The sequence below is a fragment of the Aristolochia californica genome, unplaced genomic scaffold (genome assembly GCF_029961685.1).
Source record: "Aristolochia californica isolate CCGP_79_NKW_82.1479 unplaced genomic scaffold, dmAriCali1.0.hap1 SCAF_6, whole genome shotgun sequence".
Classification (NCBI taxonomy): domain Eukaryota; kingdom Viridiplantae; phylum Streptophyta; class Magnoliopsida; order Piperales; family Aristolochiaceae; genus Aristolochia; species Aristolochia californica.
The window spans coordinates 31,594,800-31,622,708 of record NW_027182257.1 but is presented as its reverse complement, the minus strand read 5'-3'; positions in this window follow the sequence as shown (position 1 = coordinate 31,622,708).

The following is a 27,909-nucleotide window of genomic DNA, read 5'->3' as shown; positions in this document are numbered from 1 at the left end:
AGGGGTTGTACTAGTAGAATTTTCCAAACATGGATAACAAAACTTTGGAGTTCATTTTTAGTGCGTGAATTAATTTTCATTACTTACTTTTATCATATTTAAAATTTTCTTTTTGTTGTGATCGTTTTGTTTATGAGAAAAGTTTGACAAGTTTGGATTTGGAAAATAATTTAACTTCCCTAATGGAAATGCACAAATGCTGAGGGAGATAATTCCAAAAAGTATCTGTGATTTTAAAGGATAGGTAAAAAGTGGATTGTTTGGCTCCTGTAAATATCTAACCACACTTTAACTTGCGAATTGAATTTTTTCTACTCCTTGAAATTTTTGGATCATTAGGTCATTTGCATCATCAACATGTTTCTGGCAAGCATATCCACCGCAATTAAAACATGTTAGGATCAATTAAAAATCTCTTTCTTATAACATTCCACCAAGCTATTAGGGGTTGTACTAGTGGAATTTCCCAAACAAGGATAAAAAAAACTTTGGACTTCATTTTTAGTGCGTGAAATAATTTTCTTCACTTACATTTATGATAACTAAAATTTTCACTTTGTTGTGAACATTTTGTTTACTAGAAAAGTTGGACAGGTTTGGATTTGGAACAAAATTGAACATCCAAAATGGAAATGCACAAATGTTGAGAGATATAATTCATAAAAGTATATGTGATTTTGAAGGATAGGCAAAAATTCGGTTGTCTGGCTCCGGTAAATATCCAACCACACGTTAACTTGAGAATTTACGTTTGTTTCTACTCCATGAAATTTTTGGATCATTAGGTCATTTGCATCTTCAACATGTTTCTGGCATGCATATCCGCCACATTTAAAACATGTTAGGATTAATTAGAATTCTCTTTCTTATTAAATTTCATGAAGCTATTAGGGGTTGTACTAGTGGAATTTTCAAAACATGGATTACTAAACTTTGGAGTTCATTTTTAGTGCATCAAATAATTTTCTTCACTTACATTTTCTCATATCTAAAATTTTCATTTTATTGTGATCATTTTTTTTACGAGAAAAGTGCGTCAAGTTTGGATTTAAAAAAAAATTGAACATCCAAAATGGAAATGCACAAATGCCGAGAGAGATAATTCCAAATAGTATCTGTGTTTTTGAAGGATAGGTAAAAAGTTGGTTGTTTGGCTCTAGTAAATATCCAACAATACGTTGACTTGAGAATTTAATTTTTTTCTACTCGAAATTTTTGGATCATGAGGTCATTTGCATCTACAACATGTTTTTGGCATGCATATCCACCACATTTAAAACATGTTAGGATCAATTGGAAATCTCTTTCTTATAAAAATCTACCAATCTATTAGGGGTTGTACATGTGGAATTTCCAAAACATGGATAAAAAAAACTTTGGAGTTCATTTTTAGTGCGTGAAATAATTTTCTTCACTTAGATTTATCATATCTAAAATTTTCATTTTGTTGTGATTGTTTTGTTTACGAGAAAAGTGGGACTAGTTTGGATTTGAAAAAATATTGAACATCCAAAATGGAAATGTACAAATGCTGAGAGAGATAATTAAAGAAAGTATCTATGATTCTTAAGGATAGGTAAAAAGTGGGTTGTTTGTCTTTAGTAAATAGCCAACCACACGTTTATCTTGAGAATTTAATTTTTTTCTACTCCTTGAAATTTTTGCATCATTAGGTCATTTACAACTTCAACATGTTTCTGGCATGCATATCCACCACATTTAAAACATGTTAGGATCAGTTAGAAATCTCTTTCATATAAAATTCCACAAGCTATTAGGGCTTGTACTAGTGGAATTTCCATACAATGGATAAAAAAAACTATGGCGCTCATTTTTAGTGCGTGAACTAATTTTTTTCACTTACATTTATTATAGTTTTAAAATTTTTTGGCATATATGAACTCTAAAATTTTCATTTTGTTGTAATAGTTTTGTTTACGAGAAAAGTGAGACAAGTATGGATTTGAAAAAAATTGAACATCCGAAAGGGAAATGCAGAAATGCTAAGAGAGATAATTCGAAAAAGTTTCTTTGATTTTGAAGGATAGACAAAAAGTGGGTTGTTTGGCTCTGGTAAATGTCCAACCACACTTTAACTTGAGAATTTAATTTTTTTCTACTCCTTGAAATTTTTGGATCATTAGGTCATTTGCATCTTCAACATGTTATTGGCATGCATATCCACCACATGTAAAACAAGTTAGGATTAATTAGAAATGTATTTCTTATAAAATTGCACCAAGCTATTAGGGGTTGTACTAGTGGAATTTCCCAAACATGGATAAAAAAACTATGGAGTTCATTTTTAGTGCATGAAATAAATTTCTTTCACTTACATTTATTATAGTTTTAAATTTTTTTGGCATGCATGAACTCTATAATTTCCATTTTGTTGTGATAGTTTTGTTTAAGAGAAAAGTGGGACAAGTATGGATTTGAAAAAAAATTGAACATCCAAAATGGAAATGCACAAATGCTGAGAGAGATAATTCCAAAAAGAATCTGTGATTTTGAAGGATAGGCAAAAAGTGGGTTGCTTGGCTCTGGTAAATATCCAACCACACGTTAACTTGAGAATTTAATTTTTTTCTACTCCTTTGAAATTTTTGGATCATGAGGTCGTTTGCATCTTCAACATGTTTTTGGCATAAATATCCACCACATTTAAAATAAGTTAGGATTAATTAGAAATCTCTTGCTTATAAATTCCAACAAGCTATTAGGGTTGTACTAGTGGAATTTCCCAAACATGGATAACAAAACTTTGGAGTTCATTTTTAGTGCGTGAAATAATTTTCATCACTTACGTTTATTATAGTTTTCAAGTTTTTTTGGCATACATGAACTCTAAATTTTTCATTTTGTTGTGATCGTTTTGTTTACGAGAAAATTGGGACAAGTTTGGATTTTAAAAAAAATTGAACATCCAAAATGGAAGTGCACAAATGCTGAGAGAGATAATTTCGAAAAGTATCTGTGATTTTGAAGGATAGGCAAAAAATGGGTTGTTTGGCTCTGGTAAATATCCAAACTCTTGTTAACTTGAGAATTTAACTTTTTTTAATCCTTGAAATTTTTGGATCATTTGGTCATTTGCATCTTCAACATGTTTCGGGCATGCATACCCACCACATTTAAAACTTGTGGGGATCAATTAGAATTCTCTTTCTAATAAAATTCCACCAAGCTATTAGGGGTTGTACTAGTGGAATTTCCCAAACTTGGATAACAAAACTTTGGAGTTCATTTTTTGTGCGTCAAATAATTTTCTTCACATACATTTATTATATCTAAAATTTTCATTTTGTTGTGATCGTTTTGTTTATGAGAAAAGCGGGACAAGTTTGGATTTGAAAAATAATTGAATATCCAAAATGGAAGTGCACAAATGCAAATAGAGATAATTCCAAAAAGTATCTCTGATTCTAATGGATAGGCAAAAAGTGGGTTGTTTGGCTCTGGTAAATATCGAACCACACGTTAACTTGAGAATTTAATTTTCTTCTACACCTTGAAATTTTTGGATCATTAGGTCATTTGCATCATCAACATGTTTCTGGCATGCATATCCACCACAATTAAAACATGCTGGGATCAATCAGAAATCTTTTTGACATAAAATGCCACGAAGGTATTAGGGGTTGTACTAGGGGAATTTCCCAAACATGGATAACAAAACCTTGGAGCTTATTTTTAGTGCGTGAAATAATTTTCTTCACTTACATTTATTATAGTTTTCAAAATTTTTTGCGTACAAGAACTCTAAAATTTTCATTTTTTTGTGATCGTTTTGTTTACGAGGAAAGTGGGACAAGTTTGGATTTGAAAAAAAAATTGAACATCAATAATGTAAATGCAAAAATGTTGAGAGATAAAAAACCTAAAAGTATCTGTGATTTTGAAGGATAGGCAAAAAGTGCGTTGTTTGGCTCTGGTAAATATCCAACATCACGTTAACTTGAGAATTAAATTTTTGGATCATTAGGTCATTTTCTTCTTCAATAGGTTTTTGGCATGCATATCCACCACATTTACAACATGTTAGGATATTAGAAATCTCTTTCTTATAAAATTCCACAGAGCTATTAGGGGTTGTACTAGTGGAATATCCCAAACATCGATAACAAAACTTTGGGCTTTATTTTTAGGGAGTGAAATATTTAATTTCACTTACATTTATTATAGTTTTCAAATTTTTTTGCATACATGAACTCCAAAATTTTCATTTTGTTGTGATCATTTTCTTTACGAGAAAAGTGGGACAAGTTTGGATTTGAAAATAAATTGGACATGCAAAATGGAAATGGACAAATGCTGAGAGAGATAATTCAAAAAAGTATATGTGATTTTGAAGGATAGGCAAAAAGTGGGTGGTTCGGCTTTGGTTTATATATAACCACACGTTAACTTCAGAATTTAATTTTTTTCTACTCCTTGAAATTTTTGCATCATTAGGTCATTTGCATCATCAACATTTTCTGGCATGCATACCCACCACATTTAAAACATGTTAGGATCAATTAGAAATCTCTTTCTTATAAAATTCCACCAAGCTATTAGGGGTTGTACTAGTGGAATTTCCCAAACATGGATAACAAAACTTTGGAGTTCACTTTTAGTGTGTGAAATAATTTTCCTCACTTACATTTATTATAGTTTTCAAATTTTTTTGGTTACATGAACTCTAAAATTTTCATTTTGTTGTGATCGTTTTGTTGACAAGAAAAGTGGGACAACTTTAGATTTGAAAAATAAATGAACATCCAAAATGGAAATGCACAAATGCTGAGAGAGATAATTCCAAAAAGTACCTTTGATTTTGAAGGATTGGGAAAAAGTGGGTTGTTTGCTTCTCGTAAATATCCAACCACACGTTAATTTGAGAATTTAATATTTTCTTACTCGAAATTTTTGGATCATTAGATCAATTGCATCTTCCACATGTTTCTACCTTGCATACCCACCACATTTGAAAGATGTTAGGATCAATTAGAATTCTCTTTCTTATAAAATTCGCCCAAGCTATTAGGGGTTGTACTAGTGGAATTTTCAAAACGTGGATAACAAAACTTTGGAGTTTATTTTTAGGGCATGAAAAAATTTTCATTACTTACTTTTATCATATCTAAAATTTTCTTTTTGTTGTGATCGTTTTGTTTACGAGAAAAGTTTGACCAGTTTGGATTTGGAAAAAAATTCAACTTCCCAAATATAAATGCACAAATGCTGAGGGAGATAATTCCAAAAAGTATCTGTGATTTTGAAGAATAGGTAAAAAGTGGATTATTTGGCTCATGTAAATATCCAACCACACGTTAACTTGAGAATTGAATTTTTTCTACTCCTGGAAAATTTTGGATCATTAGGTCATTTGCATCATCAACATGTTTCTGGCGTGCATATCCACCACATTTAAAACATGTTAGGATCAATTAAAAATCTCTTTCTTAAAAAATTCCACCAATCTATTAGGGGTTGTACAAGTGGAATTTCCAAAACATGGATAAAAAAAACTTTGGAGTTCATTTTTAGTGCGTGAAATAATTTTCTTCTCTTACATTTATCATATCTAAAATTTTCATTTTGTTGTGATCATTTTGTTTACTATAAAAGTGGGACTAGTTTGGATTTGAAAAAATATTGAATATCCAAAATGCAATTACACAAATGTGAGAGAGATAATTAAAGAACTTATCTCTGATTCTTAAGGATAGGCAAAAAGTGGGTTGTTTGGCTCTAGTAAATATCCAACCACACGTTAACTTGAAAATTTAATTTTTTTCTACTCCTTGAAATTTATGCATCATTAGGTCGTTTACATCTTCAACATGGTTCAAGGCATGCATATCCACCACGTTTAAAACATGTTAGGATCAGTTAGAAATCTCTTTCATATAAAATTCCGCCAAGCAATTAGGGGTTGTACGAGTAGAATTTCCCAAACAAGGATAAAAAAAGTATGGAGCTCATTTTTAGTGCGTGAAATAATTTTTTTCACTTACATTTATTATTGTTTTAAAATTTTTTGGCATACATGAACTCTAAAATTTTCATTTTGTTGTGATAGTTTTGCTTACGAGAAAAGTGAGACAAGTATGGATTTGAAAAAAAAATTAACATCCAAAATGGAAATGCACAAATGCTAAGAGAGATAATTCCAAAAAATATCTTTGATTTTGAAGGATAGGCAAAAAGTGGGTTGTTTGGCTCTGGTAAATGTCCAACCACACGTTAACTTGAGAATTTAATTTTTTTCTACTCCTTGAAATTTTTGGATTATTAGGTCATTTGCATCTTCAACATGTTTTTGGCATGCATATCCACCACATTTAAAACAAGTTAGGATTAATTAGAAATCTCTTGCTTATAAAATTCCACCAAGCTATTAGGGGTTGTATTAGTGGAAATTCCCAAACATGGATAACAAAATTATGGAGTTCATTTTTAGTGCGTGAAATAATTTTTTTCACTGACATTTATTACAGTTTCAAATTTTTTTGGCATGCATGAACTCTAAAATTTTCATTTTGCTGTGATAGTTTTGTTTACGAGAAAAGTGGGACAAGTATGGATTTGAAAGAAAATTGAACATCCAAAATGGAAATATAGAAATGCTGAGAGAGATAATTCCAAAAAGTATATGTGATTTTGAAGGATAGGCAAAAAGTGGGTGGTTTGGCTCTGGTAAATATCCAACCTCACGCTAACTTGAGAATTTAATTTTTTATAATCCTTGAAATTTTTCGATCATTAAGTCATTTGCATCTTCAACATGTTTCTGGTAAATATCCAACCACACGTTCACTTGAGAATTTAATTTTTTTCTACTCCTTTGAAATTTTTGGATCATGAGGTCATTTGCATCTTCAACATGTATTTGGCATGAATATCCACCACATTTAAAACAAGTTAGGATTAATTTGAAATCTGTTGCTTTTAAAATTCCCCCAAGCTATTAGGGGTTGTACTAGTGGAATTTCCCAAACATGGATAACAAAACTTTGGAGTTCATTTTTAGTGCATGAATTAATTTTCTTCACATACATTTATTATAGTTTTCAAGTTTTTTTTGCATACATGAACTCTAAATTTTTCATTTTGTTGTGATCGTTTTGTTTACGAGAAAAGTGGGACAAGTTTGGATTTGAAAAAAAATTGAACATCCAAAATGGAACTGCACAAATTCTGAGAGAGATAATTTCAAAAAGTATCTGTGATTTTGAAGGATAGGCAAAAAGTGGGTTGTTTGGCTCTTGTAAATATCCAACCTCACGCTAACTTGAGAATTTAATTTTTTATAATCCTTGAAATTTTTCGATCATTAAGTCATTTGCATCTTCAACATGTTTCTGGCATGCATACCCACCACATTCAAAACATGTTAGGATCAATTAGAATTCTCTTTTTAATAAAATTCCTCCAAGCTATTAGGGGTTGTACTAGTGGAATTTCCCAAACATGGATAACACAACTTTGGAGTTCATTTTTAGTGCATCAAATAATTTTCTTCACATACATTTATTATATCTAAAATTTTCATTTTGTTGTGATTGTTTTGTTTACAAGAAAAGTGGGACAAGTTTGGATATGAAAAAAAATTGAACATCCGAAATGGAAATGCACAAATGCTGATAGAGATAATTCCAAAAAGTATCTTGGATTTTGATGGGTAGGCAGAAAGTGGGTTATTCTACTCTGGTAAATATCGAACCACACGTTAACTTGAGAATTTAATTTTCTTCTACTCCTTGAAATTTTTGGATTATTTGGTCATTTGCATCAACAACATGTTTTTGGAATGCATATCCACCACATTTGAAACATGCTTGGATCAATCAGAAATATTTTTCATATAAAATACCACGAAGCTATTAGGGGTTGTTCTAGGGGAATTTCCCAAACATGGATAATAAAACATTGGAGCTCATTTTGAGTGCGTGAAATAATTTTCTTCACTTATATTTATTATAGTTTTCAAATTTTTTTGCATACATGAACTCTAAAATTTTCATTTTTTTGTGATCGTTTTGTTTACGAGGAAAGTGGGACAAGTTTGGATTTGAAAAAAAATTCAACATCCATAATGTAAATGGAAAAATGTTGAGAGATAAAATTCCAAAAAGTATCTGTGATTTTGAAGGATAGGCAAAAAGTGCGTTGTTTGGCTCTGGTAAATATTCAACAACACGTTAACTTGAGAATTAAATTTTTTTCTACTCCTTCAAATTATTGGATCATTAGGTTATTTACATCTTCAACATGTATCTGGCATGCATATCCACCACATTTACAACATGTTAGGATATTTGAAATCTCTTTCTTATAAAATTCCACAGAGCTATTTGGGGTAGTCCTAGTGGAATTTCCAAACATCGATAACAAAACTTTGGGGTATATTTTTAGAGAGTGAAATATTTTACTTCACTTACATTTATTATAGTTTTCAAATTGTTTTGCATACATGAATTCTAAAATTTTCATTTTGTTGTGATCGTTTTGTTTACGAGAAAAGTGGGACAAGTTTGGATTTGAAAAAAAATTGGAAATCCAAAATGGAAATGCACAAATGCTGAGAGAAATAATTCCAAAAAGTATATGTGATTTTGAAGGATGGGCAAAAAGTGGGTTGTTCGGCTCTGGTAAATATCGAACCACACGTTAACTTGAGAATTTAATTTTTTTCTACTCCTAGAAATTTTTGGATCATTAGGTCATTTGCATCATCAACATGTTTCTGGCATGCATACCACCACATTTAAAACATGTTAGGATCAATTAGAAATCACTTTCTTATAAAATTCCACCCAGCTATTAGGGGTTTTACTAGTGGAATTTCCCAAACATGGATAAAAAAACTTTGGTGTTCATTTTTTGTGCGTGAAATAATTTTCTTCGCTTACATTTATTATAGTTTTCAAATTTTTTTGGTTACATGAACTCTAAAATTTTCAATTTGTTGTGATCGTTTTGTTTGCGAGAAAAGAGGGACAAGTTTGGATTTGAAAAAAAATTGAACATCCAAAATGGAAATGCACAAATGCTGAGAGAGATAATTTCAAAAACTATCAATGATTTTGAAGGATAGGAAAAAAGTGGGTTGTTTGGCTCTAGTAAATATCCAACCACACGATAACTTGAGATTTTAATTTTTTTGAAATTTTTGGACCATTAGGTCCTTTGCATCTTCAACATGTTTCTGGCAGGCATAGCAACCACGTTTAAAACATGTTAGGATCAATTAGAATTTTCTTTCTTATCAAATTCCACCAAGCTATTAATGGTTCTACTAGTATAATTTCCCAAACATGGATAACAAAACTTTGGAGTTCATTTTTAGTACGTGAAATAAATTTCTTCACTTAGATTTATTAATGTAAAAGTTTCATTTTGTTGTGATCGTTTTGTTTACGAGAAAAATGAGACAAGTTTGGATTTGAGAAAAAATTGAACATCCAAAATGGAAATCCATAAATGCAGAGAGAGATAATTCCAAAAAATATCTTTGATTTTGAAGGATAGGCAAAAAGTGGGTTGTTTGGCTCTGGTAAATATCCAACCACACGTTAACCTGAGAATTTAATTTTTTCTACTCCTTGAAATTTTTAGATCATTAGGTCATTTTCATCGTCAACATGTTTCTGGCATGCATACCCACCACATTTAAAACATGTAAGGATAATTAGAATTTTCTTTCTTATAAAATATCACCAAGCTATTAGGGGTTGTACTAGTGGAATTTCCCAAACATGGATAAAAAAACTTTGGAGTTCATTTTTAGTGCGTGAAATAATTTTCTTCACTTACATTTATTTTAGTTTTCAAATTTTTTTGGTTACATGAACTTCAAAATTTTCATTTTGTTGTGATCGTTTTTTTTACGAGATCTGTGGGACTAGTTTGGAGTTAAAAAAAAATTGAACATCCAAAATGGAAATGTACAAATGCTGGGAGAGAAAATTTCAAAAAGTATCTATCAAGTTGAAGGATAGGCAAAAGGTGAGTTCTATGGCTCTGGTAAATACCCAACCACACGTTTACTTGAGAATTTAATTTTTTTCTTCTCCTTGAATTTTTTGGATCATTAGGTCATTTGCATCTTCAACATGTTTCTTGCATACATATCCACCACATTTACAAGATGTTAGGTATTAGAAATCACTTTCTTATAAAATCCACAGAGCTATTAGGGGTTGTACTTGAGGAATTTCCCAAACATCGATAAAAAAACATTGGGGTTTACTTTTATAGAGTGAAATATTTTCCTTCTTATAAAATTTCACCAAGCTATTCGGGGTTGTACTAGTGGAATTTGCAAACATGGATAACAAAACATTGGAGTTCATTTTTAGTGCGTGAAATAATTTTTTTCACATACATGTATTATAGTTTTCATATTTTTTTGCATACATGAACTCTAAAATTAACATTTTTTTGTGATCATTTTGTTTACAAGAAAAGAGGGACACGTTAGGATTTGAAAAAAATTTGAACATCCAAAATGGAAATGCACAAATTTTCATAGAGAGATAATTCGAAAAAGTATATGTGATTTTGAAGGATATGCAAAAAGTGGGTTGTTTGGCTCTGGTAAATATCCAACCGCATGTTAACTTGAGAATTTAATTTTTTCTACAATGAAATTTTTGGATCATTAGGTCATTTGTATCTTCAACATGTTTCTGGCATGCTTATCCACCACATTTAAAACATGTTAGGATCAATAAGAAATATCTTTCTTTTAAAATTCCACCAAGTTATTAGGGGTTGTACTAGTGGAATTTCCCAAACGTGGATAACAAAACATTGGAGTTCATTTTTAGTGCGTGAAGTAATTTTTTTCACTTGCATTTATTATAGTTTTCCAATTTTTTTCCACACATGAACTCTAAATTTTTCATTTTGTTGTGATCGTTTTTTTTTACGAGAAAAGTGGGACAAGTTTGGATTTGAAAAAAAATTGAACATCCAAAATGGAAATGCACAAATGCTGAAAGAGATAATTCCAACAAGTATATGTGATTTTGATGGTTAGGCAAAAAGTGGGTTGCTTGGCTCTGGTAAATATCCAACCACATGTTAACTAGGGAATTTAATTTTTTTCTACTCCTAGAAATTTTTGGATCATTAGGTCATTTGCATCTTCAACATGTTTCTTCCATGCATATCCAACACATTTAAAACATATTATGATCAATTAGAAATCTCCTTCTTATAAAATTTCACATGGCTATTAGGGGTTTTACCAGTGGAATTTCCCAAACATGGATAACAAAAGTTTGGAGTTCATTTTTAGTGCGTGAAATAATTTTCTTCACTTACATGTATTATAGTTTTCAAATTTTTTTTGCATACATGACCTCTAAAATTTTCATTTTGTTGTAATCATTTTGTTTACGAGAAAAGTGGGGCAAGTTTGGATTTGAAAAAAAATTGAACATCCAAAATGGAAATGCACAAATGCTGATAGAGAGATAATTCCAAAAAGTATCTGTGATTTTGAAGGATAGGCAAAAAGTGAGTGGTTTGGCTCTGGTAAATATCCAACCACACGTTAACTTCAGAATTTAATTTTTTTCTACTCTTTGAAACTTTTGGATCGTTCGGTCATCTGCATCTTCAACATGTTTCTGGCAAGCATACCCACAACATTTAAACCATGTTAGGATCAATTAGAAATCTCTTTCTTATAAAATTCCACCAAGATACTAGGGGTTGTACTAGTGGAATTTCCCAAACATCGATAACAAAACTCTGGAGTTGATTATTAGTGCATGAAATAATTTTTTTCACATACATTTATTATAGATTTCAAATGTTTTTGCATACATGAACTCAAAAATTTTCATTTGGTTGTCATCCATTTGTTTACAAGAAAAATGGGACAAGTTTGGATTTGAAAAAAATTTGAACATCCAAAATGGAAATGCACAAATGTTGAGAGAGATAATTCCAAATAGTATCTGTGATTTTGAAGGATAGGCAAAAAGTGGGTTGTTTGGCTCTGGTTAATATCCAACCACACGTTAATTTGAGAATTTAATTTTTTTCTACTCCTAGAAATATTTGGATCATTAGGTCATTTGCATCTTCAACATGCTTCTGGCATGCATATCCACCACATTTAAAACTTGTTAGGATCAATTAGAAATCTCTTTCTAATAAAATTCCACCAAGCTATTAGGGTTTGTACTAGTGGAATTTCCAAAACATGGATAACAAAACTTTGGAGTTCATTTTTAGTGCGTGAAATAATTCTCTTCACTTCATTTATTATAGTTTTTAAATTTTTAAGCATACATGAAATCTAAAGTTTTCATTTTGTTGTGATCGTATTGTTTACAAGAAAAGTGGGATAAGTTTGGAATTGAAAAAAAATTGAACATCCAAAATGGAAATGCACAAGTGCTGAGAGAGATAATTCCAAAAAGTATCTGTGATTTTTATGGATATGCAAAAATTGGGTTGTTTGGCTCTGGTTAATATGCAACCACAGTTTAACTTGAGAATTTAAATTTTTTCTACACCTTGGATCATTAGGTCATTTGCATCATCAACATGTTTTTTGCTTGCATATCCACAACATTTAAAACATGTTTGGATCAATTAGAAATCTCTTTCTTAAAAAATTCCACCAAGAAAGTAGGGGTTGTTCTAGTGGAATTTCCCAAACATGGATTACAAAACTTTGGAGTTTATTTTTACTGCGTGAAATAATTTTCTTCACTTACATTTATAATAGTTTTCAATTTTTTTTGCATACATGAACTCTAAAATTTTCATTTTGTTGTGATCGTTTTGTTTACGAGAAATGTGGGACAAGTTTGGATTTAAAAAAAATTGAACATCCAAAATGGAAATGCACAAATGCTGAGTGAGATAATTCCAAAAATTATATGTGATTTTGAAGAATAGGCAAAACCTGGGTTGTTTCGCTAAGGTAAATATCCAACCACGCCTTAACTTGAAAATTTAAATTTTTTCTACTTATTGAAATTTTTGGATCATTAGGTCATTTGCTTGTTCAACATGTTTCTGGAATGCATATCCGCCACATTTAAAACATGGTATGATCAATTAGAAATCTCTTTCTTATAAAATTCCACCAAGCTATTAGGGGTTGTACTAGTGGAATTTCCCAAACATTGATAACAAAATTTAGGAGTTCATTTTTAGTGCGTGAAATAATTTTATTCACTTACATGTATTATAGTTTTTAATTTTTTTGCATACATGAACTCTAAAATTTTCATTTTGTTGTGCTCGTTTTGTTTACGAGAAAAGTGGGACAACTTTGGATTTGAAAAAAAATTGAACATCCATAATGGAAATGCACAAATGCTTAGAGATATAATTCAGAAAAGTATCTGTGATTTTGAAGGATAGGCAAAGAGTGGGTTGTCTGGCTCAGGTAAATATCAAACCACACATTAACTTGAGAATTTAAATTTTTTCTACTCCTTGAAATTTTTGGATCATTAGGTCATTTCCATGTTCAACATGTTTCTGGCATACATATGTACCACATTTAAAAGATGTTATGATCAATTAGAAATCTCCTTCTTATAAAATTTCACCAAGCTATTCGGGGTTGTACTAGTGGAATTTCCCAAACATGGATAACAAAACATTGGAGTTCATTTTTAGTGCGTGAAATAATTTTTTTCACATGCATGTTTTATAGTTTTCATATTTTTTTGCATACATGAACTCAAAAATTATCATTTTTTTGTGATCGTTTTGTTTACAAGAAAAGAGGGACAAGTTAGGATTTGAAAAAATTTTGAACATCCAAAATGGAAATGCACAAATTCTCATAGAGAGATAATTCAAAAAAGTATCTGTGATTTTGAAGGATATGCAAAAAGTGGGTTGTTTGGCTCTGGTAAATATCCAACCACACGTTAACTTGAGAATTTAATTTTTTTCTACAATGAAATTTTTGGATCATTAGGTCATTTGTATCTTCAACATGTTTCTGGCATGCTTATCCACCACATTTAAAACATGTTAGGATCAATAAGAAATATCTTTCTTTTAAAATTCCACCAAGTTATTAGGGGTTGTACTAGTGGAATTTCCCAAACGTGGATAACAAAACATTGGAGTTCATTTTTAGTGCGTGAAGTAATTTTTTTCACTTGCATTTATTATAGTTTTCCAATTTTTTTCCAAACATGAACTCTAAATTTTTCATTTTGTTGTGATCGTTTTTTTACGAGAAAAGTGGGACAAGTTTGGATTTGAAAAAAAATTGAAGATCCAAAATGGAAATGCACAAATGCTGTGAGAGATAATTCCAACAAATATCTGTGATTTTGATGGTTAGGCAAAAAGTGGGTTGTTTGGCTCAGGTAAATATCCAACCACACGTTAACTAGGGAATTTTTTTTTTCTACTCCTAGAAATTTTTGGATCATTAGGTCATTTGCATCTTCAACATGTTTCTTCCATGCATATCCAACACATTTTAAACATATTATGATCAATTAGAAATCTCCTTCTTATAAAATTCCACATGGCTATTAGGGGTTTTACTAGTGGAATTTCCCAAACAAGGATAACAAAAGTTTGGAGTTCATTTTTAGTGCGCGAAATAATTTTCTTCACTTACATGTATTATAGTTTTCAATTTTTTTTTGCATACATGACCTCTAAAATTTTCTTTTTGTTGTAATCATTTTGTTTATGAGAAAAGTGGGGCAAGTTTGGATTTGAAAAAAAGTTGAACATCCAAAATGGAAATGCACAAATGCTGATAGAGAGATAATTCCAAAAAGTATCTGTGATTTTGAAGGATAGGCAAAAAGTGAGTGGTTTGGCTCTGGTAAATATCCAACCACACATTAACTTCAGAATTTAATTTTTTTCTACTCTTTGAAACTTTTGGATCATTCGGTCATCTGCATCTTCAACATGTTTCTGGCAAGCATACCCACAACATTTAAACCATGTTAGGATCAATTAGAAATCTCTTTCTTATAAAATTCCACCAAGATACTAGGGGTTGTACTAGTGGAATTTCCCAAACATCGATAACAAAACTCTGGAGTTCATTATTAGTGCATGAAATAATTTTTTTCACATACATTTATTATAGATTTCAAATTTTTTTGCATACATGAACTCTAAAATTTTCATTTGGTTGTCATCCATTTGTTTACAAGAAAAATGGGACAAGTTTGGATTTGAAAAAAATTTGAACATCCACAATGGAAATGCACAAATGCTGAGAGAGATAATTTCAAACAGTATCTGTGATTTTGAAGGATAGGCAAAAAGTGGGTTGTTTGGCTCTGGTTAATATCCAACCACACGTTAACTTGAGAATTTAATTTTTTTCTACTCCTAGAAATATTTGGATCATTAGGTCATTTGCATCTTCAACATGCTTCTGGCATGCATATCCACCACATTTAAAACTTGTTAGGATCAATTAGAAATCTCTTTCTAATAAAATTCCACCAAGCTATTAGGGTTTGTACTAGTGGAATTTCCAAAACATGGATAACAAAACTTTGGAGTTCATTTTTAGTACGTGAAATAATTCTCTTCACTTCATTTATTATAGTTTTCAAATTTTTAAGCATACCTGAAATCTAAAATTTTCATTTTGTTGTGATCGTATTGTTTACAAGAAAAGTGGGACAAGTTTGGATTGAAAACAAATTTAACATCCAAAATGGAAATGCACAAGTGCTGAGAGAGATAATTCCAAAAAGTATCTATGGTTTTGATGGATAGGCAAAAATTGGGTTGTTTGGCTCTGGTTAATATGCAACCACTATTTAACTTGAGAATTTAATTTTTTTCTACACCTTGGATCATTAGGTCATTTGCATCATCAACATGTTTTTTGCATGCATATCCACCATATTTAAAACATGTTAGGATCAATTAGAAATCTCTTTCTTTTAAAATTCCACCAAGAAAGTAGGGGTGTTCTAGTGGAATTTGCCAAACATGGATTACAAAATTTTGGAGTTTATTTTTACTGCGTGAAATAATTTTCTTCACTTACATTTATAATAGTTTTCAATTTTTTTTGCATACATGAACTCTAAAATTTTCATTTTGTTGTGATCGTTTTGTTTACATGAAATATGGGACAAGTTTGGATTTAAAAAAAATTGAACATCCAAAATGGAAATGCACAAATGCTGAGTGAGATAATTCCAAAAATTATATGTGATTTTGAAGAATAGGCAAAAGCTGGGTTGTTTCGCTATGGTAAATATCCAACCACGCCTTAACTTGAAAATTTAAATTTTTTCTAGTTCTTGAAATTTTTGGATCATTAGGTCATTTGCTTGTTCAACATGTTTCTGGAATGCATATCCGCCACATTTAAAACATGGTATGATCAATTAGAAATCTCTTTCTTATAAAATTCCACCAAGCTATTAGGGTTGTACTAGTGGAATTTCCAAAACTTTGATAACAAAACTTTGGAGTTCATTTTTAGTGCGTGAAATAATTTTCATCACTTACCTTTATTATAGTTTTCAATTTTTTTTGCATACAAGAACTCTTAAATATTTTTTTTTTGTGATATTTTTTTACGAAAAAAATGGAACTAATTTGGATTTCAAAAAAAATTGAACAACCAAAATGGAAATGCACAAATGTTGAGAGTGATAATTCCAAAAAGTATATGTTATTTTGAAGGATAAGCAAAAGGTGGGTTGTTTCACTTTGGTAAATATCCAACCACACCTTGACTTGAGAATTTAAATTTTTTCTACTCCATGAAATTTTTGGATCATTAGGTCATTTGGTTCTTCAACATGTTTCTGGAATGCATAGCCACCACATTTAAAACATGCTATGATCAATTAAAAATCTCTTTCTTATAAAATTCCACCAAGCTATTGGGGGTTGTACTAGTGGAATTTCCAAAACTTGGATAACAAAACTTTGGAGTTCATTTTTAGTGCGTGAAATAATTTTCATCACTTACATTTATTATAGTTTTAAAATTTTTTTGCGTACAAGAACTCTAAAATTTTCATTTTGTTGTTATCATTTTTTTTACGAGAAAAGTGGAACAAGTTTGGATTTGAAAAAAAAGTGAACAACCAAAATGGAAATGTACAAATGCTGAGAGAGATAATTCCAAAAAGTATCTGAGATTTTAAAGGATAGGCAAATAGTGGGTTGTTTGGCTCTGTTAAATAACCAGCCACGCGTTAACTTGACAATTTCATTTTTTTCTACTCCTTTAAATTTTTGAATCATTAGGTCATTTGCTTCTTCAACATGTTTTTTGGTGTGCATATCCACCACAATTAAAACAAGTTAGGATAAATTAGAAATCTCTTTGATATAAATTCCACCAAGCTATTAGGGAGTGTACTAGTGGAATTTCCCAAACATGGATAAAAAAACTTTGGAGTGCATTTTTAGTGCGTGAAATAATTCTCTTCACTTACATTTATTATAGTCATCAATTTTTTTTGCATTCATGAACTCTAAAATTTTCATTTTGTTGTGATCTTTTTTTTTTAAGAGAAAAGTGGGACAAGTTTGGATTTGAAAAAAAATTGAACGACCAAAATGGAAATGCACAAATGCTGAGAGAGATAATTCCAAAAAGTATATGTGATTTTAAAGGATAGGCAAAAAGTGAGTTATTTGGCTCTAGTAAATATCCAACCACACGTTAACTTGAGAATTTAATTTTTTTCTACTCGAAATTTTTGGATCATTAGGTCATTTGCATCTTCAACATGTTTCTGGCATGCATATCCACCACATTTCTAAAACTTTAGGATCTATTAGAAATCTCTTTCTAATAAAATTCCACCAAGCTATTAGGGGTTACACTAGTGAAATTTCCCAAACATGGATAACAAAATTTAGGAGTTCATTTTTAGTGCGTGAAATAATTTTATTCACTTACATGTATTATAGTTTTTAATTTGAAGGATCTATGATTTTGAAGGATAGGCAAAAAGGGGGTTGTTAGGCTCTGGTAAATATCCAACCACACGTTAACTTGAGAATTTTATTTTTTCTACTCCTTTAAATTTTTGGATCATTAGGTAATTTTCACCTTCAACATGTTTCATGCATGCAAATCCACAACATTTTAAACATGTTAGGATCAATTAGAAATCTTTTTCTGATAAAATTCCACCAAGCTATTAGTGGTTGTACTAGTGGATTTTCCCAAACATGGATAACAAATCTTTGGAGTTCATTTTTAGTGCGTGAAATAATTTTATCACTTACATTTATTATAGTTTTCAAAATTTTTTGCATACAAGAACTCTAAAATTTTCATTTTGGTGTGATCGTTTTGAACATCCACTTTTCTCGTAAACAAAATGATCACAAAAAAATTAAAATTTTAGAGTTCATGTATGCAAAAAAATTGAAAAATATAATAAATATAAGTGAAGAAAATTATTTCATGTACTAAAAATGAACTCCAATGTTTTGTTATCCTTGTTTCGGAAATTCCACTATTACCACCACTAATAGCTTGGTGGAATTTTCTAAGAAAGAGATTTATAATTGATCCTAACATGTTTTAAATGTGGTGGATATGCATGCCAGAAACATGTTGAAGATGCAAATGACCTAATGATCCAAAATTTTCAATGTGTAGAAAAAAATTAAATTCTCAAGTTAACATGTGGTTGGATATAAACCAGAGCCAAACAACCCACCTTTTGCCTATCCTTCAAAATCACAGATACTTTTTGGAATTATCTCTCTCAACATTTGTGCATTTCCTTTTTGGATGTTCAATTTTTTTTCAAATTCAAACTTGTCCCACATTTCTAGTAAACAAAACGATAACAACAAAAAGAAAATTTTCGAATGATAAATGTAAGTGAAGAAAATTATCTCACGCACTGAAAATGAACTCCAAAGTTTTGTTATCCATGTTTGGGAAATTCCACTAGTACTACCCCTAATAGCTTCATGGATTTTTATAAGAAAGCGATTTCTAATTAATCCTAACATGGTTTAAATGTGGCGGTTATGCATGCCAGAAACATGTTGAAGATGCAAATGACCTAATGATCTATATATTTCAATAAGTAGAAAAAAATTAAATTGTCAAGTTAACATGTGGTTGGATATTTACCAGAGGCAAACAACCCACTTTTTGCCTATCCTTCAAAATCACAGATACTTTTTGGAATTATCTCTCTCAGCATTTGTGCATTTTCATTTCTGCTGTTCAGTTGTTTTTCAAATCCAAACACTTTCCACTTTTCTCCTAAACAAAATGATCGCAACAAAATGAAAATTTTAAATATGAAAAATGTAAGTAAAGAAAATTATTTCACGCACTAGAAATGAACTCCAAAGTTTTGTTATCCATGTTTCGGAAATTCCACTAGTACAACCCCTAATAGCATGGTGGAATTTTATAAGAAAGAGATTTCTAATTGATCCTAACATGTTTTAAATGTGGTGGATATTCATGCAAGAAACAATGTGATGATGCAAATGACCTCATGATCAAAAAATTTCAAGGAGAAAAAAAAAATTAAATTCTCAAGTTAACGTGTGGGTGAATATTTACCCGAGCCAAACAACCCAGTTTTTGCCTATCCTTCAAAATCACAGATACTTTTTGGAATTATCTCCCTCAGCATTTGGGCATTTCTATTTTGGATGTTCAATTTTTTTTCAAATCCAAACTTGTCCAACTTTTCTAGTAAACAAAACGATAACAACAAACTGAAAATTTTAGGATGATAAATGTATGTGAAGAAAATTATCTCTCGCACTGAAAATGAACTCCAAAGTTTTATTATCCATGTTTCAGAAATTTCACTAGTACAACCCCTAATAGCATGGTGGAATTTTATAAGAAAGAGAATTCTAATTGATCCTAACATGTTTTAAATGAGGTGGGTATGCTTGCCAGAAACATGTTGAAGATGCAAATGACCTAATCATCCGAAAAGTTAAAGGAGTGAAAAAAAAATTAAATTTCAAGTTAACGTCTGGTTCGATATTTATCAGAGCCAAATAACCCACTTTTAGCCTATCCTTCAAACTCACAGATACTTTTTTGGAATTATCTCTCTCAGCATTTTTGCATTTCCATTTTGGATGTTCAAACGGACCTTCCAATCATAGATCATCGTAAATATTTTGATCGATTAATGATGTGTAATGACTATAATGTTTGTTAGATATGACTTATAGTTTGGGTGTCAACACTCAGTTAAAAATGCCTCGCCCACCCCCCCCCCCCCCCCCCCCCCCCCCCCCCTTTTTCCGAATATTGCAAAACCTAATATATAAAAGACTAAAAGAGTATACGATCCTTAAAAATCACATATACTTTTTGGAATTATCTTCTCTCAGCATTTGTGCATTTCCATTTTGGATGTTGAATTTTTTATTAATTTCAAACTTGATTTTTCACTTTGCCATTTTTCTTGTAAAAAAAAAGGCAAATAGATCACAACAAAATTAAAATTTTAGAGTTTATGTATGAAAAAAAATTTAAAACTATAATAATTTTAAGATAAGAAAATTGTTTCACAAGGTAAAAATGAACACCAATGTTTTGTTATCCATGTTTGGCAAATTCCACTAGTACAACCCTTAAAAGCTTGGTAGAATTTTATAAGAAACAGATTTCTAATTGATCCTAACATGTTTTAAATCTGGATATGCATGCCTGAAACATGTTGAAGATGCAAATGACCTAATGATCAGAAAATTTCAAGGAGTAGAAAAAATTAAATTCTCTTGTTAACCAGCGATGGGATATTTACCAAAGCCAAACAACCCACTTTTTGCCTATTTGACAATAAAAGGACCTAACAATAACAGATCATCATAAATGTTTTGATCGATTAATGATGTGTAACAGTTATGTTTTGATTGATTAATGATGTGTAACGACAATAATTTTTGTTAGAAATGACTTATGGTTTGGGAGTCAACACTCAGTTAAAAATGTCTTCCCCCCCTTTTCCGATGATTGCAAAAACTAATATATAAAAAACTAAAAGAGTTTACAATTCTTAAAAATCAATGATACTTTGTGGAATTATCTCTTTTAGTATTTGTGCATTTCCATTTTGGATGTTCAATTTTTTTTTAAAATCCAAACTTGAGTTTTGACTCTCCCATTTTCTCGTAAACAAAAAGATAAGGCAAATAGATCACAATAAAATGAAAATTTTAGAGTTTATGTATGCAAAAAAATTTAAATTTTAGTAAATGAAACTGAAGAAAATTATTTTATGCACTAAAAATGAACAACAATGTTTTGTTATCCATGATTGGGAAATTCGGCTAGTACAACCCCTAATAGCTCGGTGGAATTTTATAAGAAAGAGATTTCTAATTGATCCTAACATGGTTTAAATGTGGTGGATATTCATGTTTGAAACATGTTGAAGATGCAAATAACCTAATGATCCAAAAATTTCTTGGAGTGGAGTAGAAAAAATTAAATTCCCAAGTTAACGTGCGGTGGGATATATTTACTTGAGCCAAACAACCCTCTTTTTGCTTATTTTTAAAAAAGCTAACCTAACATGCATAGATCAGAGTAAATTTTTTGATCGATTAATGATATGTAATGGCTATAATGTTTTTTAGAAATGACTTATGGTTTGGTAGTCAACAGTCAGTTTAAAATGCCTCCCCCCCCCCCCCCCCCCCTTTTCCGATGATTGCATAACCTAATATATAAAAAACTAAAAGAGTTTAAAATCCTTAAAGATCACGGATACTTTTTGGAGTTATCACTCTTATCATTTGTGCATTTCCATTTTGGATGTTCAATTTTTTTTCAACTCCAAACTTGAGTTTTCACTCTCCTATTTTTCACGTAAACAAAAAGATAAGGCAAAAAGATCACAACAAAATGAAAATTTTACAGTTTATCAGTACAAAAAATTGAAAATTATAATAAATATACTTGAAGAAAAAAGTTTCATGCACTAAAAATGAACACCAAAGTTTTGTTGTTCATGTTTGGGAAATTCTACTAGTACAACCCCAAATTGCATGGTAGAATTTAATAAGAAAGAGATTTCTAATTGATCCTAACATGTTTTAAATATGAATATGCATGCCTGAAACATGTTGAAGATGCAAATGACCTAATGATCCAAAAAAATCAAGGAGTAGAAAAAATTAAATTCTCAAGTTAATGTGGGTGGGATATTTACCAGAGCGAAACAACCCACCTTTTGCCTTTTTACAAAAAATAACGTACCTAACATTCATAGATGATCGTAAATGTTTTGATCGAATAGGGATGTGTAACGTCTATAATTTTTATCAGAAATGACTTATGGTTTAGGAGTCAACACTCAAAATAAAAATGCCTCGCCCCCCCTTTTCCGATGATTGCAAAACCTAATATTTTAAAAACACAAAGAGTTTACAAACCCCAAAAATCACAGATACTTTTTGGAATTATCTCTCTCAGCATTTGTGCATTTCCATTTTGGATGTTCAATTTGTTTTCAAAACCAAACTTGAGTTTTCACTCTCCCATTTTTCTCGTAAACAAAAAACGAACACCAAAATTTTGTTATCAATGTTTTGGAAATTCCACTAGTACAACCCCTAATAGCTTGGTGGAATTTTATAAGAAAGAGATTTGTAATTGATCCTAACATTTTTTAAACGTAGTGGATATGCATACTTGAAACATGTTGAAGATGCAAATGACCTAATGATCATAAATTTCAAGGTGTAGAAAAAATTAAATTCTCAAGTTAACGCGCGGTTGGATATTTACAGAAGCCAAACAACCTATGTTTTGCGTATTTTACAAAAGATGACCTAACAATCATTGTAAATGTTTTGACCGATTAATGATGTGTAATGACATTAGATATTACTTATGGTTTGGGAGTCAAGACATAGTTAAAAATACCTCACACCACCCCCCCCCCCCCCCCCCCCCCCCCCCCCCCTCCTTTTCCCTTGATTGCAATACCAATATATATAAAACTAAAAGAGTTTACAATCCTTAAAGATCATATATACTTTTTGGAATTATCTCTCTTATCATTTGTGCATTTCCATTTTGGATGTTCAACTTTTTTTCAACTCCAAACTTGAGTTTTCACTCTCCCATTTTTCACGTAAACAAAAAAATAAGGCAAAAAGATCACAACAAAATGAATAGTTTAGAGTTTATGTTTGCAAAAAATTGAAAATTATAATAAAAGTACGTGAAGAAAATTTTTTCACGCACTAAAAATTAACACTAAAGTTTTGTTGTCTATGTTTGGGAAAATCAACTAGTACAACCCCAAATTGCTTGATGGAATTTTATAAGCAAGAGATTTCTAATTGATCCTAATATGTTTTAAATATGGATATGCATGCCTGAAACATGTTGAAGATTCAAATGACCTAATGATCCAAAAATTTCAAGGAGTAGAAAATATTAAATTCTCAAGTTAACATGCGGTGGGATATTTACCAGAGCCAAACAACCCACTTTTTGCCTTTTTACAAAAAAACAGACCTAAAATTCATAGATCATCGGAAATGTTTTCATTGATTAGTGATATGTAACGGCTATAATGTTTTTTCAGAAATGACTTATGGTTTAGGAGTCAACACTCAAATTAAAAATGCATTGGCCCACCTTTTCCGATGATTGCAAAACAAAATATTTTAAAAACAAAAAGAGATTACAATCCTCAAAAATCACAGATAATTTTTGGAATTATCTCTCTCCGCATTTCTGCATTTCTATTTTGGATGTTCAATTTGTTTTCAAAACCAAACTTTAGTTTTTACTCTCCCATTTTTCTCATAAACAAAAAGATAAAGCAAATAGATCACAAGAAAAAGAAAAAAATATATTTTATATAAGAAAAAAATTGACAACTATAATAACTGTAAGTGAAGAAAATTATTTCACGCACTAAAAATGAACACCAAAGTTTTGTTATCCATGTTTGGGAAATTCCACTAGTACAACCCCTAATAGCTTGGTGGAATTTTATAAGAAAGATATTTTTAATTGATCCTAACTTGTTTTAAATGTGGTGGATATGCATGCCTGAAACATGTCGAAGATGCAAATGACCTAATAATCCAAAAACTTCAAGGTATAAAAAAAATTAAATTCTAAAGTTAACATGCACTGGGATATTTACCAGAGCCAAACAACTCACTTTTTGCCTACTTAAAGAAAAGCGGACCTAAAAATCATAGATCACGTAAATGTTTTAATCAATTAATGATGTGTAATGGCTATTGATTTTGTTAGAAATGACTTATGGTTTGGGCTTCAACACTAGTTTAAAAAATTCTCCCCCCAACCCACCCCCCCCCCCCCCCCCCCCCCCCCCCCTTTTCCAATAATTGCAAAACCCAATATATAAAAAACTAAATGAGTTTAAAATCCTTAAAAATGACAGATACTTTTTGGAATTATCTCTCTCAGTATTTGTGCATTTCCATTTTGGAAGTTCATTTTTTTTTCATATCCAAACTTGAGATTTCACTCTCCTATTTTTCTCGTAAACAAAAAGATAAGGCAAATAAATCACAAAAAATGAAAATTTTAGAGGTTATGTATGCAAAAAATTGAAAAATAAAATAAATGTAAGCGAAGAAAATTATTTCATGCACTAAAAATGAACACCAAAGTTTTGTTATCCATGTTTCGGAAATTCCAATAGTACAACCCCTAATAGCTTAGAGGAATTTTACAAGAAAGAAATTTCTAATTGATCCTAACATGTTATAAATGTGGTGGATCTGCATGCCTGAAACATGTTGATGATGCAAATGACCTAATAATACAAAAACTTCAAGTAGTAAAAAAAATTAAATTGTCAAGTTAACGTGAGGTGTGATATTTACAAGAGCCAAAAAACCAACTTTTAGTCTATTTTACAAAACACAGACCTAAAATCCATAGACCATCGTAAATGTTTTGATTGATTAGTGATGTGTAACGGCTATCATTTTTGTTAGAAATGACTCATGGTTTGGGAGTCAACACTTAGTTAAAAATGCCTCGTCCCACCTCTTCCGATGAATGCAAAACCAATAAATAAAAAACTAAAAGAGTTTACAATCCTTAAAAATCACATATACTTTTTGGAATTATCTCTCTCAATATTTGTGCATTTCCATTTTGGATGTTCAATTTTTTTTCAAATCTAAACTTCAGTTTTCTCTCTCCCATTTTTCTCGTAACTAAATTGATAAGGCAAATAGATCACAACAAAATGAAAATTTTAGAGTTTTATATATGCAAAAAAATGAAAACTATAATAAATTTAAGTGAAGAAAATTATTTCACACACTAAAAATGAACACTAAAGTTTTGTTGTCAAGGTTTGGGAAATTCCACTAATACAACCCCAAATTGCTTGGTGGAATTTCATAAGAAAGAGATTTCTAATTGATCCCAACAAATATGATTATGCATGCCTGAAACATGTTGAAGATGCAAATAACCTAATGATCCAAAAATTTCAAGGAGTAGAGAAAATTAAATTCTCAAGTTAACGTGCGGTGGGATATTAACCAAATCCAAAAAAACCCACTTTTTTCCATTTTAAAAAAAGAAGACCTAACATTCATAGATTAATGTTTTGATCGATTAATGGAGTGTAACGGCTATAATTTTGGTCTGAAATGACTTATAGTTTAGGTTTTAACACTCAATCAAAAAAGACATGCCCCCCCTCCCCTTTTCCTATGATTGCAAAACCTAATATATAAAAAACTAAAAGAGTTTACAATCCTCAAAAATCACAGATACATTTTGGAATTATCTCTCTCAACAATTGTTCATTTCCATTTTGGATGTTGAATTTTTTTTTCGAATCCAAACTTGAGTTATCACTCTCAAATTTTTCTCGTAAACAAAAAGATAAAGCAAATAGTTCAAAACAAAAGGAAAATTTTAGAGTTTATGTACACAAAAATTTGAAAACTTTAATAAACGTAAGTGAAGAAAATTATTTCGCGCACTAAAAAGGAACACAAAAGTTTTGTTAGCCATGTTTGGAAAATTCCATTAGTACAACCCCTTATAGCTTGGAGGAATTTTCAAAGAAAGAGATTTTTAATTGATCCTAACACATTTTAAATGTGGTGGATATGCATGCATGAAACATGTTGAAGACACAAATGACCTAATGATCCAAAAATTTCTAGGAGTAGAAAAAATTAAATTCTCAAGTTAACGTGCGGTGGGATATTTACTAGAGCCAAACAACCCACTTTTTGCCTATTTGTCAAAACGCGGACCTAACATTCATAGATCAATGTAAATGTTTTGATCGATTAGTGATGTGTAACAGCTATCATTTTTGTTAGAAATGACTCATGGTTTCGGAGTGAACACTCAGTTAAAAATGCTTTGTCCCACCTCTTTTGAAGAATGCAAAACAAAATAAATAAAAAAATAAAAGAGTTTACAATTCTTAAAAATCACCGAAATTTTTTGGAATTATCTCTCACTGCATTTGTGCATTTCCATTTTGGATTTTCAATTATTTTTCAAATCCAAACTTGAGTTTTCTCTCTCCCATTTTTCTCGTAATCAAAAAGATAAGGCAAATAGATTACAACAAAATAAAAATTTTAGAGTTTATGTATGCAAAAAATTGAAAACTATAACTAATGTAAGTGAAGAAATTTATTTCACTCACAAAAAATGTACACCAAAGTTTTGTTAACCATGTTTGGGAAATTCGACTAGTACAACCCCTAATAGCTTGGTGGAATTTTATAAGAAAGAGATTTCTCCTTGATCCTAATATGTTTTAAATATAGTGGATATGCATGCCTGAAACATGTTGAAGATGTAAATGACCTGATGATCCAAAAATTTCAAGTAGTAAAAAAAATTAAATTCTGAAGTTAAGGTGCGGTGGGAAATTTACCACAGCCAAACAACCCACTTTTGGCCTATTTTACAGAAAGCGGACCTAACAATCATTGATCATCGTATATGTTTTGATCGATTAATGATGTGTAACAGCTATAATTTTTTTACGAAATGACTTCTGGTTTGGGATTTATCACTCAATTATAAATGCCTCACCCTGCCTCTTTCGATGATTGTAAAACCCAACATATAAAAAACTAAAAGATTTTACAATTATTAAATATCCCAGATACTTTTTGGAATTATCTCTCTCAGCATTTGTGTATTTCCTTTTTGGATCTTTATTTTTTTTCAAATCCAAACTAGAGTGAAAACTCTCCCATTTTTCACGTAAACAAAAGGATAAGGCAAATAGATCAAAACAAAATGAAAACTTAAGAGTTTATGTTTGCAAAAAATTTAAAACTATCATAAATGTAAGTGAAGAAAATTATTTCACGGACTAAAAATAAACACCAAAGTTTTATTATCCATGTTTGGAAAATTCCTCTAGTACAACCCCTATTAGCTTGGTGGAATTTTATAAGAAAGAGATTTCTAATTAATCCTAACATGTTTTAAATGAGGTGGATATGCATGCCTGCAACATGTTGAAGATGCAAATGACCTAATGATCCAAAAATTTCAAGGAGTAGAAAAAATTAAATTCTCAAGTTAACATGCGGTGGTATATTTACCAAAGCCAAAAAACCCAGTTTTTTCCTATTTTACAAAAGTGGACCTAAAAATCATCGATCATCGAAAATGTTTTGATCGATTAATGATGTGTAACGGCTATAATTTTTGTTGGAAATGACTATGGTTTGGGAGTCAACACTCAGTAAAAAATGCCACACCCCCACCCCATATTCTTTTTGGAATTATCTCTTCTAGCATTTGTGCATTTCCATTTTGGATGTTAAATTTTTTTTCATATCTAAACTTGAGTTTTCACGCTCCCATTTTTCTCCTAAAAAAAAGATAAGGAAAATAGATCACAATAAAATGAAAATTTTAGAGGTTATGTATGCAAAAAATTGAGAAATATAATAAATGTA